The following is a 15,320-nucleotide window of genomic DNA, read 5'->3' on the forward strand; positions in this document are numbered from 1 at the left end:
TTGAATAGGCACCTTAGAACTGTCATCCTTTATCATTTTTTTCCCCTTTAAGTTCTAAAAACAATTGCCTGGAGCTTTGCCATGCATATCCAAGGCATTTTATATTGTTCAAGACGTAGTTGCATATTTTCCCATTGCTAGTCTATCTGTGATTATCTTCCACTCACCCAAGCAAACAGAGATGGCACATAATTGAAATTTACCAACGTTGAGCTCGTCACTACTTGTGGCAAAATCCTACCTCACGTGAAAGGTTTTTGAATTCTCGCCAATGTTAGTATGGTTGTTAGGTGGTGTAGAGATAACATTGAACAGAAAAATGAGAGGAGGCACTAGGCCATGGGGTAGAGACAGAATGAGCAAAGGTTACAGATTTCAATAAAATAATATTAGTTCCTTAGTTATCCACCCATGTAAGTCCCAAGCGTAAGGAATCTGAAATACCAGCAATCATTTGCCCTCAAGAGAGGTCACAGGAGTAAATGAGGTAGTTTTTGGTCCCTTGTCTTTGTAGACTATCTTTTGTAATTTCTTAAACTTTAAAGAGAAATTATTGAGTGATCATCATTATCATCGTCAAATTCACAATTATTTGAAGTCTAATGTATTTCATACTCTGGAATTTCAAAATTGGTTAGATGCTTTTTTCTTATTAAATTATTGAAACTACTGTTCAGATAAGGAAGCTTGCATAATCGTGGGACAAACTGCAGCATATGATATAAAAAGAGGAGAAACAAGACTTCCCTGGTAGGGCGATCATGGGGAGACTAAAGGAGTGAGTATTTTATAGACCTTCAGACCTCACACAGTTGTAGGATGTATTTATGATGCGTAGTCTGCATACCTGTGATCCTATGCACACCTCTCGTTTCCTTGTCCCTCGCACTGAGTCAAGCAGCTGTCGTCTCCAAGCTTCTTGTCTTCTCTCTGCCTTCACTCCTGTCCCAGCCTTCGCTATACCCTATTTGGACTTCTGCAAGGCCACCATGTTTGCACTGCTTTCTTTGTTAACGATCTTATGCACAACAATCCCAGCACACTCTGTAAACACATCCCTACTTAGATCCACATGTGTATCCCCAACATGGTTAAAATAAAATCCTCACCTGGCCCCCCCGGGGGGGTGGGAAACTCCCACCGCATTGGCTACTCTGCCACTCTCCCCACCACATACCCCTTCCCGCTGGCCCTCATGCTGCTTCTCCTACATACCGGGCTTGCTCTTACCCTGCAGCCCCAGGATAGAATGTTCTGGAATGTCCTACCCTCAGACATTCCCACGGCCTTACATCAAGTTCTTAGATCAAACACCACTCCTTCAAAGAGGTCATCCCTTACCACCCACCACATCATGCCCTGCTTCATCACCCTTTCTCCATTGTGGTTTTTCTTTTCTTTTATTTCTCTCTCTCTCTCTCTTTTTTTTAAGAGAAAAACAGCAGGGAAGGGAGGGAAGGGGCAGAGGAGAGGGAGAGAGAGAATTCTAAGCAGGCTCCATGCCCAGCACAGAGCCTGATGCAGGGCTTGATCCCTCTGAGATCACGACCTGAGCTGAAATCAAGAATCGGACTCTTAACCAACTGAGCCACCCAGGTGCCCCTGCCCCGTTGTGTTTTTACACATCAGCTTATTTATGGTCTTCACAGCACCTCTGGTAATAATATTTGTGGTTTATGTGTTTGTTAACTGCTCCCCCAACTGGAGTGCAAGTGCTTGAGAGAGGAACCCTTTCTAACAGTCACTGCTGAACACCAGTAGCTCAGAACAGAGTTGGCAGAGACTAGGTGCTCCAATTAGACCAGTTACACGAATCAGCAGGATGACTTCATCACTTGCATTTCTGTGCTTTGCATTCATGTATCATCCCTTTCCCTCTGTGCTGTTGTCTTTTATTTGGTTTGAATATGGTATGTGTAGAGAAATCCACTGACCCATTAAAGATTTAGAGGGATGTTGCTGAAATAAAATTTAGCCTCAGTTAAGCTTTTCCATTAAAAAAAGTAATATATTCCGTGTCATAAAAGAATAGAGGCAGGGTTGGAGTAATTTATACAATTTTTAATTATCCTCACTTACAGTATGAATGTGCCTTTGGAAAGTAGTATAGTGTCATGTTCTTCCTTCTTTCCCTACCTGAAGTTTGCATCTACACATCCATCAAGAATCCAAGCTAATATACAAAATTGTTCCTTTTCAAAAAAAATTAGACCATTCTTTATTTCAAGCTGTTGTCATTCTGTGCTTGAATTTTTAACATTTTTAACATACTTTTCTATGTAACCAATTTCCATACATTTAAAAAATGCTTTAATATTCAATGTACTCATCATGCTCCTTCCCTACCTTTAGTAACATTGAGGACATAAAAGTGACAAAGTGTGAGTTTGTGTTTCTGAGGAGGTTTTTGTTTTTGTTTTTGTTTTACCAGGAAGGAAGATGCAATGTGCACACAAATACCCATAGGAGAGGGAACGATGTACCCCAGACTCCCATTAGCCTGGAGAGTGAAGGTCTGCTTGGCAATGGGAAGGGAAGCGCTCAGTGAGGCAGCAAAGGAATCCATAGGCCTTTAGAGACCTTTGGGATTAAGGTCCACTAATGCTATCTAGTCCAAAAGAGGCAGAGATGTTACTTTATTTAGAAACTTTGCACCAGATTGGAGATACGTACCCTTATTTGTGCTTGTTGATTGAGTATCCTGAAATCTCTCATCCTTGGTAGCTGAAGAATCCAGGAGAGCTGAAATGCCTTTTTTCGTGCCTTGCCAATTGAAAGCATGACACCAGTGGTACTGACAACGTTCTATCGTAGGAACCTGTGTCTTGAAGTTACAATTGGGATGGAAGGAATACCCGGTGGAGAGATGTCCATCCACTTTCCTGTCCATCCCAACACATCCCCAGGAGTCCCACTGACTTCTCTTCCCTGGATCTTCTCTGCTACCACCTGGGACTCATCCCTGCTCTGACAAATACCATGTATCTAGAATTGTTGAGGACTACAATGTCAGTGTTACATCCTGTCTTCAAGGATTGCAACAAAGTGTTGGAGTAGGGGGTCTTCCAACTTCAGATTCCTGAAGCATCCATCCACATATAGGCAGTAGACACCAAAATGAGGGTGATCTAGACCCATCCAGTCCTCCCCTCTGCACATTCACACAGGAAACGGCCTCAGCCGTGGTTCTGAGACTCAGATGCTTAGCAAGGTCAAGGGTAAGAAATAAGGTTCAAAAAGGTGCAAGGTGTCCCCCACCATATGAAGTGAAGTTGTAGGTGGGGAATTACTACACTGACCATAAACACATTGGGGTTGGGGTGGAAGGGGATTGGATTCCCTGCACTTGGGAGGCTCAGAGAACCATTGGGTCCCCTATGCCTGAGAAAGTTGAGGGGGCTGTGGCCTGGGGCTCATGTGCCCTGGGCATCCCAAATGGAGAGCAGATAGCAAAAGGATGCTCTGGGAGTGGCAGCAGGATTAGCCTGGCTGAAGTCTTTGGAGAAGCATCCATGAGCACCTTTCATGCAAGTCATGTGGGCCACAGAGTCAAGGGCTTGTGTTGGGTTGACATGGGTCCCTCACCCAGGAGTCCAGGAAACCCTCAAAGGATGCCTTTGGGAGCCCAGAGGCTGAGAGACCCAGAGTAGAAATGCACCTGTCCAGGATGGTAGATAGAGCCAAAGAGAGAGGAGCCAGCAGGAAATCTCTGAGAGGCTTTGCCGGTGTCCCCAGTAAAGAGAGGCAGCTTCAGTCATGCTCAATTCCCTCTCTGGGAACCCAGCACACACTCCCCAGTCAGTTCCCTCTCTGGGAACCCAGCACACACTCCCCAGCAGCTCTGTGGAGTGAAAGGACTATTGTGTTCTCCTTCCCCTCTGTGGGAAATGGGAAGACTCAGCACGAAGTTAATCTTGGAGTTTGGAATAGCATGTGTAACTGTAGATTCTAACTACAGAATTGAGATTATTTTGCAATGTAAGATGACCTTGGCCCTCTCTCTTGACCCTGCATAAGCATAAATGGCATGGAGACTGTACTAGAGGTCTTAGCAGTGGCGAGGAAGACAACTCCACCAAGAGTATTTTAAAGGGTTGGTGGAAAGTCAAAATCATGCATTCTTACCTCATGGGTTATGTTTCTTTACATACTTTGTATACATTGCATCAATTTCAAACATTTGAATAAAAAAAAAGAGTAACTGTTACTAAAATTAACCCTAAATGTAATTTACTTTTAGATTTATATGAGAAAAATTATACTTTTAAAATAGGTTGAGGCCATCTATACACGAGTGGTGTATTGGAAAGCACCCTGGACTTGCGTTAAGGTGATCTTCTTGACAAGTGTCTTATCCATGCGCTGATGTGGCACTTTCAGTGGGACCTCTACTAAACAGCTGTGCAGAATGAACAAGGCAGACACGGTCTGGCCCTTGTAGTTTATAGTCCAGTGTGAATGACAGATATTAAATAAGGGAACACATCTTTTACTGAAATGATTACACAATTGGAAAAACTGTTGAGGAAGCAGATCATGGGGAGCCCCTAGAAACCATGAGCATGCAGCCAGGTTTTGGCTGGGAGGCCCCGGGGCTTTCAGGGGTGGTAATATTTGAGCTGAGCCCCCAGAGGGCGTAGGCAGATAGGCGGTGTGTTGGAGAAAGCTCAGTCCCTGCAAAGGAACAGCAAGCATGTGTGCTGTGGCGCTGAGGCTGGAGGGGAAGATAGTGGCCTGGCTGAGGAACTGGAAGGGCAGAGGGGTGAGGACAAATGTCGAATTCACATTTGCTTTTATTTGGTGCTACTGCTGCTGCTTTTTTCCTTCTCCTCCTCTTCCTCCTCCTCCTTCTTCTTCTTTTCTTCTTCTTCTTCTTCTTCCTTTTCTTTTCTTTTCTTTTCTTCTTCTTCTTCTTTTCTCCTTCTCCTCCTCCTTCTCCTCCTCCTCTTCCTCCTCCTCCTCCTCCTTCTTCTTCTTCTTCTTCTTCTTCTTCTTCTTCTTCTTCTTCTTCTTCTTCTTCTTTATTTATTTAAGCAATCTCTACACCCAAAGTGAGGCTCACACTGACAACACCAAGATCAACAGTCTCCTGCTCTACCTACTGAACCAGCCAGGTGCCCCTATGCTCTTGTTTGGCTTCTTACAACACATTTTACATTTTCTTTTTCCTTTTATCTTCAGAATGGAGATATTTATATTGTCTGTACCACTGACTTGTTAGGATTTAGAAGAATAAATACCACATAGAGGGATTTACGCAAGGCAAGGACACAGCAGAGCTCATTTGATGTTAGTTGAATCTGAGACTATATGGAGTTTATGAGAGTTTGGGATGGACATTTACAAAGTACATAACATATCCCGGAACAGTCTCTTTCAATGTTTCTAGCCATGTCTGTCCGTGAAATGTCCAGGGGTCGTTTGGATGGTCTATGATTTTGGGTTCCAGGGAGAGTCCAGGATGCACACAGTCCAGGACAGACTATGATAGAAGCAGCCTCGGGACAGTCTCAGTGGTTCCAGAGAGGAGTGAGTCAATTAGGCCACTGCATTATTTCTACTCTTCTCCTTTGCTGCTTCCAGGCCTTCTGCATCTATAAATAGGTGATGCTTCTGGGACAAGCAACATCAAGGCTGATGACAGGAGGGGGGGTACTCTGTAGCACTTTGGGCTCCCTAGAGGGGATGGCCTCCTGTTGGCGCCACAGCGGTCAGGATGGCGCAGGATCCAGGTGGCAACATTAAATGTCACAAGACGGAGCAGCCTTTGCGGTATGGACAGTTTGTTCCTGCATTTCCTCCTGGCTCTCCCTCGTGTCTGCGGGATCCTATTTGATAATCAGGCTGAGAGATGAACAGGACACTGAGATTGTTGTAAAATGGTGATGATTCCCCCAAACTTTTCTCCTTGGAACCATGGTTTCCCGAATATACTCCAGGGCTTTTTAGGGAGTGAGGGGTTAGATCCAGCAGCCTGTCCCCCAAACCCAAGGTCAACCAAATCAGCATCTCTTTGATTTCAATCACATTAATTAGAGATTGCCCACATACCTCATTTGAAGTCAGTATGGTCAGTCTTATACACACACACAAATGAATAAATTGAATGAATAAATGAGTGAATGAATTAACGAATGAATTAATAAATAAGTAAGTAAGTGAATAGATAAAGAAGGTTTTGGTCCCTTGACCTAGTCAACATCTTCATTTTACTGGTAGAAAAACACATTGCCTGCATCAGGGAGGCTGATCTCTTGAATACTGTGTGTGTTCTCCAGGTGTGTTGCTGAGTAACACAGGGTCAGGTGCCGATATTAAAGAAAAGATCACTCAAGGGTAATAATATTATTGATAATGACTGTTTAAAAATTCAATTCTTTAAACATGTACTCATCTGTAGCTGAATTTAAAATAGGTACTTCCCCCCAAAAATCCCAAACACGATAAAAAGGAAGAGCGGTGCAGTACCACCTTGCCCTGCCCACCCACCACCCCCCCCCCCCGCCCCAAAGCCTGGAAGTTGCTGTCCTGTGCACTCCAGTGCTGAAACTTCCTCGACTGCTTGCCACCACTGTTGTTGCAGGCTTTTGTACAGAAAGAAGTTTTCCTCTCTGTGAAAGTAGAATGGCAAATTATAGGAAGAGGTTGGCTTGGCAGCAGTGGCTCCTCTTGGCCTTGCTGCTGAGCCCGGAGTGTGAAGAGCTGAGGCTGCAGAGCTCCTGGGAGCCCCAGTCCCCTTAAAAGGACCTCCCACCATCACCATCCCTCATGGCCACTGGAGAGCCGCTTTCAGATGTACTGTGTCCATCCAAGTGGGGGAGTTCAACCTCCTCAAAGAAAGGGAGCAAAAGCAGAGTGGTGAACGGTGTGTCCCTGCTTCTCAGGAAAGGAACTGTGTATAGTCTCTAGACTCCAGGTAAAAGCAGGACAGCTGAGGGCACAGAAGCACGTGGTGATGGGGCTCTGTGTGGGCAGGGGGGGCCCTGCCAGAGGCCCCTGCAGAGGCCCTGAGGGAAGGGCACACATCCATCAGGGCTTGGGGCCCTGCATGGCGCTCTGCCCCTCCACTCAGACGGGTCCTCGGCTTCCAGGGGCTGTAGTCTGTTGTGATTATCATCATTGTAACCAGGATTCACCTACACAACAGGTGAGATAAGGGTGAAATCACCCACACAGTGAGCTCTGGCACTGTAAGTACCCCCCCTCCCACCAAGTCCCAGGTTTTTCTGCTGTCCCTTCACAGAGCACAGACAGTCTTTCCTTCAACAAATATTTAGTGAACAATTATTGTATGCTAAGCACTAGGCATACCTAACGGGTGATTAATAGAGAAGAAAACACCTTGAGTCCTATGCTCACATTATTTGTAGCTAACGATAACTACAGTTACTAAATAAAACAATCTGAAACAGATGTATTTTTTTGCTATAAATTTATGTGAAAAGATTGACAAGCTTGCGAAAAAATGAAATATTAAATTCTTGATCTAATAAAATATCACTTTGAATTAAAAAAAAAAAAACAACTCTAGGAAGCTGAACGATTCCAGAATATATAAAATGTGCAGGCCAGAGATGAAAGTCAGGTAAATCATCATTTAAGCTGTCTTAAGTTCCTCCCAGAAAGGAGAACAAAATACTTATCAAACTCTCAATTCTTTGCCAAATGCTTTTGGCTTGCCTTGTGAGGTACGGCAGATGAAACAGACGTTCAGAGGGCTTGGTCACCTGCTGGAAGTCACCGAGTAAGATTTGGCGTTGCCCCACGACCATGTGGGAATTCTCCCTGCCCACATTTCAGGAGCTGTGGGAACATTTATTAATTTTTTAATTTATTTTTAAAGATTTTTTTTTTATTTGACAGAGAGAGGACGAGAGAGCACAAGCAGGGAGAGCAGCAGGCAGAGGGAGAGGGAGAAGCAGACTCCCCGACGAGCAAGGAGCCTGATGTAGGGCTCCATCCCAGGACACTGGGATCATCACCTGAGCCAAAGGCAGAGGCTTAACCTGCTGAGCCACCCAGGGGCCCCGTGGTGGGAACATTTAGACAAAGTGAATGGGTCCTTCTAGAGCGTTTTTTGCAGTTGAGACCTGGAGATTGGCTGCCCATATGCCCCTTCTGTCCCCTGCACTCCGCACCTTCCCACCTTCCCAGCAGTGACATGCTGGTGCTCAATTAATCCCCCATGTTAGAAACGTCCTCCAATGTATCAGGTTCCTTGGGGGAGGAGAAAGCTGTTTAAAGCACAAGCTGAATGTGTAAGCCCTACGGCTCTGTAAGTGCTTCAAAGAAGGTCACCAGCTTCAAAAACAGTCTAGCCAGGATTATTTTTCATTTTGACACACACACACAAATGGACTTTGTGGTTTCTGTAATTGTTCATGGCCTGGTTAGTAAGAAATTCAAAAATTCATGTTCCACTGAGAAAGTAGTCAGGCCAACGCTGTGTATGGGCATTTTTCACAATTTACTGTGGCAGAAACACAGAAAAGGTCGCAAAATAAGGAGAGGTCACTCTAAAACTCACACATGGGAAGTGTTCTAGAAAGTTCAATTCAAACTTTCTTAAGGCATCGGAAGCAAAGGTCTCTACTGTTTTGTTTTGTTTGCTTGATTATTTCTGCTTTCATTATCTTAGCTTTCACATTTTAAACCTTTATCCTGTAGTCACAGACTTGGGGTGACTGAACAACATGGTTAACAGGAGTAGGTGAGGGGACGCCTGGGTGGCTCGGTTGGTGAAGCATCTGCCTTCAGCTCAGGTCATGATCTCAGCGTCCTGGAATCAAGCCCCCTCACTGACTCTGCCCCTCCCCCTGCTTGTGCTCTCTCTCGCTCTCTGATAAATAAATAAATAAATAAAATCTTTTTTAAAAAAGCACTAGGTGAGTCATATGATTCAAAAGCCTTTTAAGCAATATTTTGATATTTTATGTTGTCTTGTATTTTTTCGCTTGACAGGTTAGATCCTCACATATTCTTGTAAGAAATAGTTTTAATGTCTATATAATATTCTATGATGTGATTTTGCCATGAAGAATTTTACTGTTCCCTTGTTGTGGAACATTAAGTTTACTTTTGGTTTTTAGATACTATAAATAATACTATAGCTAACATAATTGATGACACAACTTTGACCCAAATCTGGCTATGCTACAATTTTAGGAAGGGGACTATAAAATAGAATGCTTATTAGCCTTTTAAAGAATCTTGATAAATATTGCTGTATTTTCCTCTGTGAGGTTTATAGCAATTTATACAGCCCTGAGCTTACAAGTCCAATTTACTAGTAAATCTAGAGTAAATCTAGAATAATCTGCCCAAATTAGAGACAGTGCCTCTCATCATTTGGAGGGTGTTTGAATAGGTAGATAGTTCATATTCTATAGGAATTTTTTTTTATCATTTTGGTATTTTATTATGCCCCCTTTTTGCTTTATTAAAATAATTTACATGATTTTAGAAGTCAGATCATTTTATAGTCTTATAACCAAAAATGAACAAAAGCATGATTTTATGTTTTTTTAAAAAATCATTGTGTATATATGTGTGCATTTGAGTGTGAGATATATACACGTATGTGTGTATAGACATATGCATGTTTGACATATATATTAGAATGGCTTATATATTTTTATGTATTTATATTATTTAAGTCTGGAATATGTATATATTATGAATATAAATCTTCTTGCCTATAAGCCTTCTTCTAAACTGTAGCTAGAATTGTATTTCTAAAAGATAAATATCATATAAATCTGCTCATTTAAAAAATGCTGTCATAACAATGTCTTGCTGACATGACACAGAGGGCAGTGCAGCCGCCTGAGTGAGCCTCAGCCCATCTGGCCAGCCTCGAATCATTTCGTTTTCCCAAATAACTCACATATTTTTGTATTGTCCACTATGTTCAAAGTAAGTGTGCCCTGGATTTTTCTTTTTCTTTCTTTGTTTTTTTTTAAAGATTTTATTTATTTATGTGAGAGTGAGAGAGAGCACAAACTATGCAAAGGGAAGAGGGAGAAGCAGACTCCCTGCTGAATGGGGAGCCCAGTGCAGGACTCAATCCCAGGACCCTGAGATCATGACCTGAGTTGACGGCAGATGCTTTACTGACTGAGCCACCCGGGTGCCCCTGGATTTTTCTTTCTACTATTCTGCGCTTGAATATCTGAGGCTCTCCAAAGGCCGAATCTTCAAGAAAAAAGGGGAAAATACTTACTGCCCATCTCATATTCAGACACTGGGTCCTACTCAGTCTTTGTGACTCTGTTGGTTGAAAAAGTAGTTTTTTTGTTTGTTTGTTTTGTGTGTTTTTTTAAGATAGAGTGTGGGGAGAGGGTCAGAGAGAATCTTAAGCAGGTTTCACACTCAGTGCAGAGCCCAACGCAGGGCCATGTTACGACCCTGTGATCGTGACCTGAGCCAAAATCAAGAGTCAGACGCTTAACCAATTGAGCCACCCAGGAGCCCCCCAAAAGTAGTATTTTTAATGCAGGTACACTGGCAAGGCTGTGAGGTCTGGAATGGTCATTTGATCTTCGTGTGAGTTTAATTTGATTACACACTTTCAAGGGAGGGAAGGAACAAATCGCATCGTCCCCTCTGATCAGGCCTGGGTGCTCTTCCATGAAAGGAAGGACAGTCTCTGAAGTGACTTAGCAACTTTGGGGAAGGAAGGGTCACAGTTTGGTAGCAGTGGACTTGTCCCTTCACAGACTCTGAAATTCTCCTCGAGGCTGGCAGTTTCTAATTAGCCCTTCTAGAAATCTGATGGTGGTTCTTCATTCTTGGAAGGAATGTCCTTATGTTCCCCTGTGCCACACCCCCTGCAGTTAGTGGCAAGGAGAGGGTGGAGGTAGAAAATCCATTGTGTGTGTGTGTGTGTGTGTGTATCTGTTTTTAAAGCCCTGTATGTGATTGACATTCTTGGCCCCACCCGGATTTGCTCTGTGATGGTGACCTTTGGCCTTGCTTGCTTCCTCCTAATAATAATATGAAATCATGCAAAGACGAGGGTTGGCATGAGCTAAGGAACGCATCTGAGGGCAGCGTTGGCAACAGCCGTAAGTCCTTTGTCCTGACCACATCATCCGATATATTCACCATATTCAAGTCTTTTGACAATAAATGTATAGAAAATAACTTTCAGGATATCTTCAGCACAATTAGCTAATTCTTGACAATCAAGGACAAGGGCTGCGTATTCTATTTGTGTGTGATAGGATGTGTGAAGGGGTGGCAGACAGAAATTTACAACCCGATTTGAAATGGAAGTCCACAGATGGGGTGCTGGCGTTCCCAGTGGGGCCAGGAAAGGCGTTCCTGGGGGGAGCACCTGGGTTGCATTCGGTGGGGTGGATATGAAGGCAGACCTTGCCATTCTGTCTCCCTGTTCTCTGTTGTGTGACCTTGGGAAACCACTTGAATCTGCAAACCTCATTTTCTTTGTAAGCAGGGAATGGAACCTACTTCTTTGTATCAGTGAGGATGAAATGAGAGCGTGATGATAGCATTTGCCACAAAAACAAGGGCTCAGAGGCTGTGCGGTGCCTCATTCTGTGAATCGATAGGAGCCATTGGTGTGGGGAGTACGATTCACAGGCATTATCGGGGTGGAGAGGACAGGACCTGCGGGAATCTCCACCTCCTGGGGCATGGGGCAGGCGCAGCTCGAAGTGAGGCCAGGTGAGGTGGGGCAGAGGGCAGGTGAGAGGTGACACCGGGCTGGACAGGCAGGGCCCATGGGAAATAATTTGGAGAGGACAACATACACAGGACATTCAAAGCCATGCATGCAGATGGGATGATCCAGGGGGCAGGGTGGGGAGAGGAAGAAGGACGCGAAGTGGAGCTAGAAGCTGGGGGATCCTAGGAAAATACACATATGTAAAAGGCTGGTGAGGGAAATGAAATGCTAGCAGCCAAGAAGATAGAAAAAACAGACAAAGGGCAGTAAAAACATTTCTTTCCTGACACAGTACACGCAGCATATCTTAGGCCCCCTGATAGCAGATAAACTATTTAATGAGAGAAAAATGTTAATTAAGGAGTGTTTGTGTTCAGACGAGGGCAAACTAGGGTTCACTTAAACAGTTAATGCCTGAAAAATAACAGTTACAGTCACAGGGGCATTTCCTTGCTACACGTGCTTTCGTTTATGAACATTTCCTAATGTGAAATTGAATATTATGCTACTTTACCTTCCAAACTATGGTGGGTTTTGCCTAGAAAAATTTACACCAAAGACAGTAGGTTGACCAAGATGCCCCCCCTTCTGCATACTGGGCAGTGAGTGGTTATATTTTCACTAACAAGGATTCTGATATTGGGGCACCTGGGTGGCTCAGTCGGTGAAGCGTCTGCCTTGAGCTCAGGTCCTGATCCCGGGGTCCTGGGATCGAGCTCTGCATCTGGCTCTCTGCTCAGTGGGGAGTCTGCTTCTCCCTCTGCCTGCTGCTCCCCCTGCTCATGCTCTCTCTGTCTCTCTCACAAATAAATAAATAAAATCTTTTAAAAAATTAAAAAAAAAAAGAATTCTGATGTCGGACATAGAGCCAACCGGAATCCTCCTGACAAGTAGATTTGTGGATTTTAAACACATACGGATGAGAGGCCCCAGAGACCTGTGCTCCGCCCCTGTGCTTGCTTCCAGAAGGGGGGCCCTCAGGGTGTCTGGCCTCCCTCCTGGCAGCTATCAGGGTCATTTTCCAGGTCGCAGGCCTTGCTTGCTGTCAGGGATTTGTTGTTCCATCAGTCTCTAGCTTGTGTAACCAGTAAGGACATGGAACTCTCTTGCCGGCCACTGCGGTACTTGTGCATAATGTCTCAGTGGCCACGTAGCTGTCTCCAGCCTGCATGTGAACCATTTTTCAGGACATAGAACCTTAAAGATATTACACTCTAGACACATTGTTTGGGTTAGACCACAGGTCATAGAAGGTTAGCTTTTAAGGGAGAAGGAAGGTAAGGATTCTGTGTGTACACGTATAATGTGATTGCTGACATTGTTGGAGCCTTTCTTCAGTTTGAGAGATTTCCCTTTGGTATTATTTTCACTTTGAAAATCCTTCTTGGCTTGAGCAGAATGCTGTGGTCAACACTTATTTTAGGACTTCAGTATGATTAATGATGCATTTTCACATTTCTGGAGATTCCCAAGGAAGAAACAAAGGATGAAGAAGTTACATTGCAGTATGATGAAGACACTCTTAGTATTTTTAGCAGATACATAAAGACTTATTCCCTCTCCCTCAACAAGCCATTAGAACAACTCTAATAACATGTATTCAGCAGGTGTCTACTGGGTGATGGTGCTGTCTGGGAGCAGGTGCTGGCAAGGGGGCGCTGCGGGGACGCAGGGGGCTGTACGCCAGTGCAGAGAGCTCACATCAGTCTACTGATACTGTGCCCGACCAACCGCAGGAACACCACAGCAGACAGAAGCACATTGCCATGGAAATGGCACACAGAATGCCATTTTTCTTCTGGAAGGGGAAGTTTAATATGAGAGGTGATATTTGGATTGGACCTTTAAAAAAAATTTTGTAGAAATGTCTCTGAGTCCCAGCTGCCCCAGCCCCTGGCGGCCCCCTTGCCCACATGCAGCAGAGGACTCTTTGCACTTGTAACAAAGCCCGTCGCTCCTCCTGGTTCCCTTTGTCCCCCTCCTTCTCCACTGGTAAAAAGTAGTCCTCACTGCTGAGCTCCAGGCTTCCAGCAGAGCCTTACTTCCGAGTAGCTGGAGGGGGAGAGGCAGCAGCAAGATAAAACGACGTTGACAGCATTTCCTCCCACTGCTTGGCCTTCCAATCCTGCCTTCCAATCCTTCCACCCTGAACTTGCCCATGGTCTCTGAATCAGGAAAGGCCTTCACTCTGTATTTTTGGACATCTTGTTTTATGGTTGTATGTTTTTTGGAAGCATCCTCTGCGTTATCCGTGCATGCGTGCATCGGAGCACAGGTTGTGGGGTTGTGATCCTTCTCACTGGCAGTCTCTCCCTGTCTGGGGCTGAGCCCCCTGAGGGCAGGCACAGGGTCTGTCTCATTGTACGATGTGCAGAATGGACCACGTAAGGCTGTTTGAAAAAACAAACAAACAATGCATGAATAAGTGCTGACCATTCCAGTAGAAATAAAGAGGGGCATACCGTTCTGAGGGCATGGAGTGAAGAGAGCTTCTAGTTAGGAAAGCACACCATCAAGAAGCAGATGTGCTCAGGCATGAGATGGAAAACGAAGGTGGGATGTCTGCGTCCGTGAGGATGATCGATAGCACACGCGTTTGCTGAGAACAGGATTGGCCATAATGCAGAATTTGGAGAAGGAAAGTGACGCTTGTCTTTGTGGGTCACCTTTGGATTGCAGTGCAGGGTAGTGGATGGCAGAGAATGGAGGCAAGGACTCTTTTCAGGCTCTTGGTTTTTGCTTTTTGTATTTGAATCTTCCCACTGGGCACACCAGGTCTAAGGAGCAGGCAATGCCAGGAAATCAGATTAGGTACTGAGCTCCGTGCTGAAACTGGAAGTGAAAATAAAGGGGCAGGTTGGTGCTGCCTCCCGTCTCTGGGCCACACTCATCATGAGGACAGTAGATACTCTTTGGATGACAGTTACTAGCCTCTGCTCAGAGCGTGAGGTGCTGGACCCAACATGGGGAGAACACACACTGTCTCCTTGTCTCCGCCACCCCACGAGGCTCAGGCCCAGCAGGTGCCTGGGAGTGACCACAGCTGCACCTCACCTTGTGCTTTCCTTCAGTACTGTTGTTTATGTAGTTGACAAGCACTGCGATCTTGTGCTCACAGGTCCCTTTCCAGTGTGGCCAAAGGACTGTAAGTCTCAATCCCAAGAGAACAGGAGCAGCACAGTGTGGTTAGGAGTGACAGAGTCACCACACTTCTCCTGTGGGGTCTGTCCTGCCACCTGCCAGAGGATGGAACCGGCTCAGGTCCTGGGGACAGGCCGCCTTCTGGCTACAAGAAGAGATGTGATGTGGGCTATTTGTATATATTTTCCCCTAAATTTGTTAAAACATTTGCCCTGAGAACTATAATCTACTAAACTAACAACTGAGAAGCAGGAGAAGAAAGAGGAGGAGGAGCCGAGGGGTAGGGAAGCCTCAGAGTGAGCCGAGGACATCTCCAGCAGAGGGGACAGCCCCAGCTGACAGCAGCACTGACATGGAAAGGGGAAGGCAATGCATGAGACATTTTGGGGATGGGGCTTTAGGCGTCCTGAGGTCAGACATGGATGTGTGGCTGCCATCAGCCTTATTGGGCTGAAAGTGACAGTCTAGACTTTGTGGGATGAATGCCTGT

Source organism: Ursus americanus, chromosome 10 (assembly GCF_024610735.1).
Source record: "Ursus americanus isolate L20-20 chromosome 10, mUrsAme1.1.p, whole genome shotgun sequence".
Taxonomy (NCBI): Eukaryota; Metazoa; Chordata; class Mammalia; order Carnivora; family Ursidae; genus Ursus; species Ursus americanus.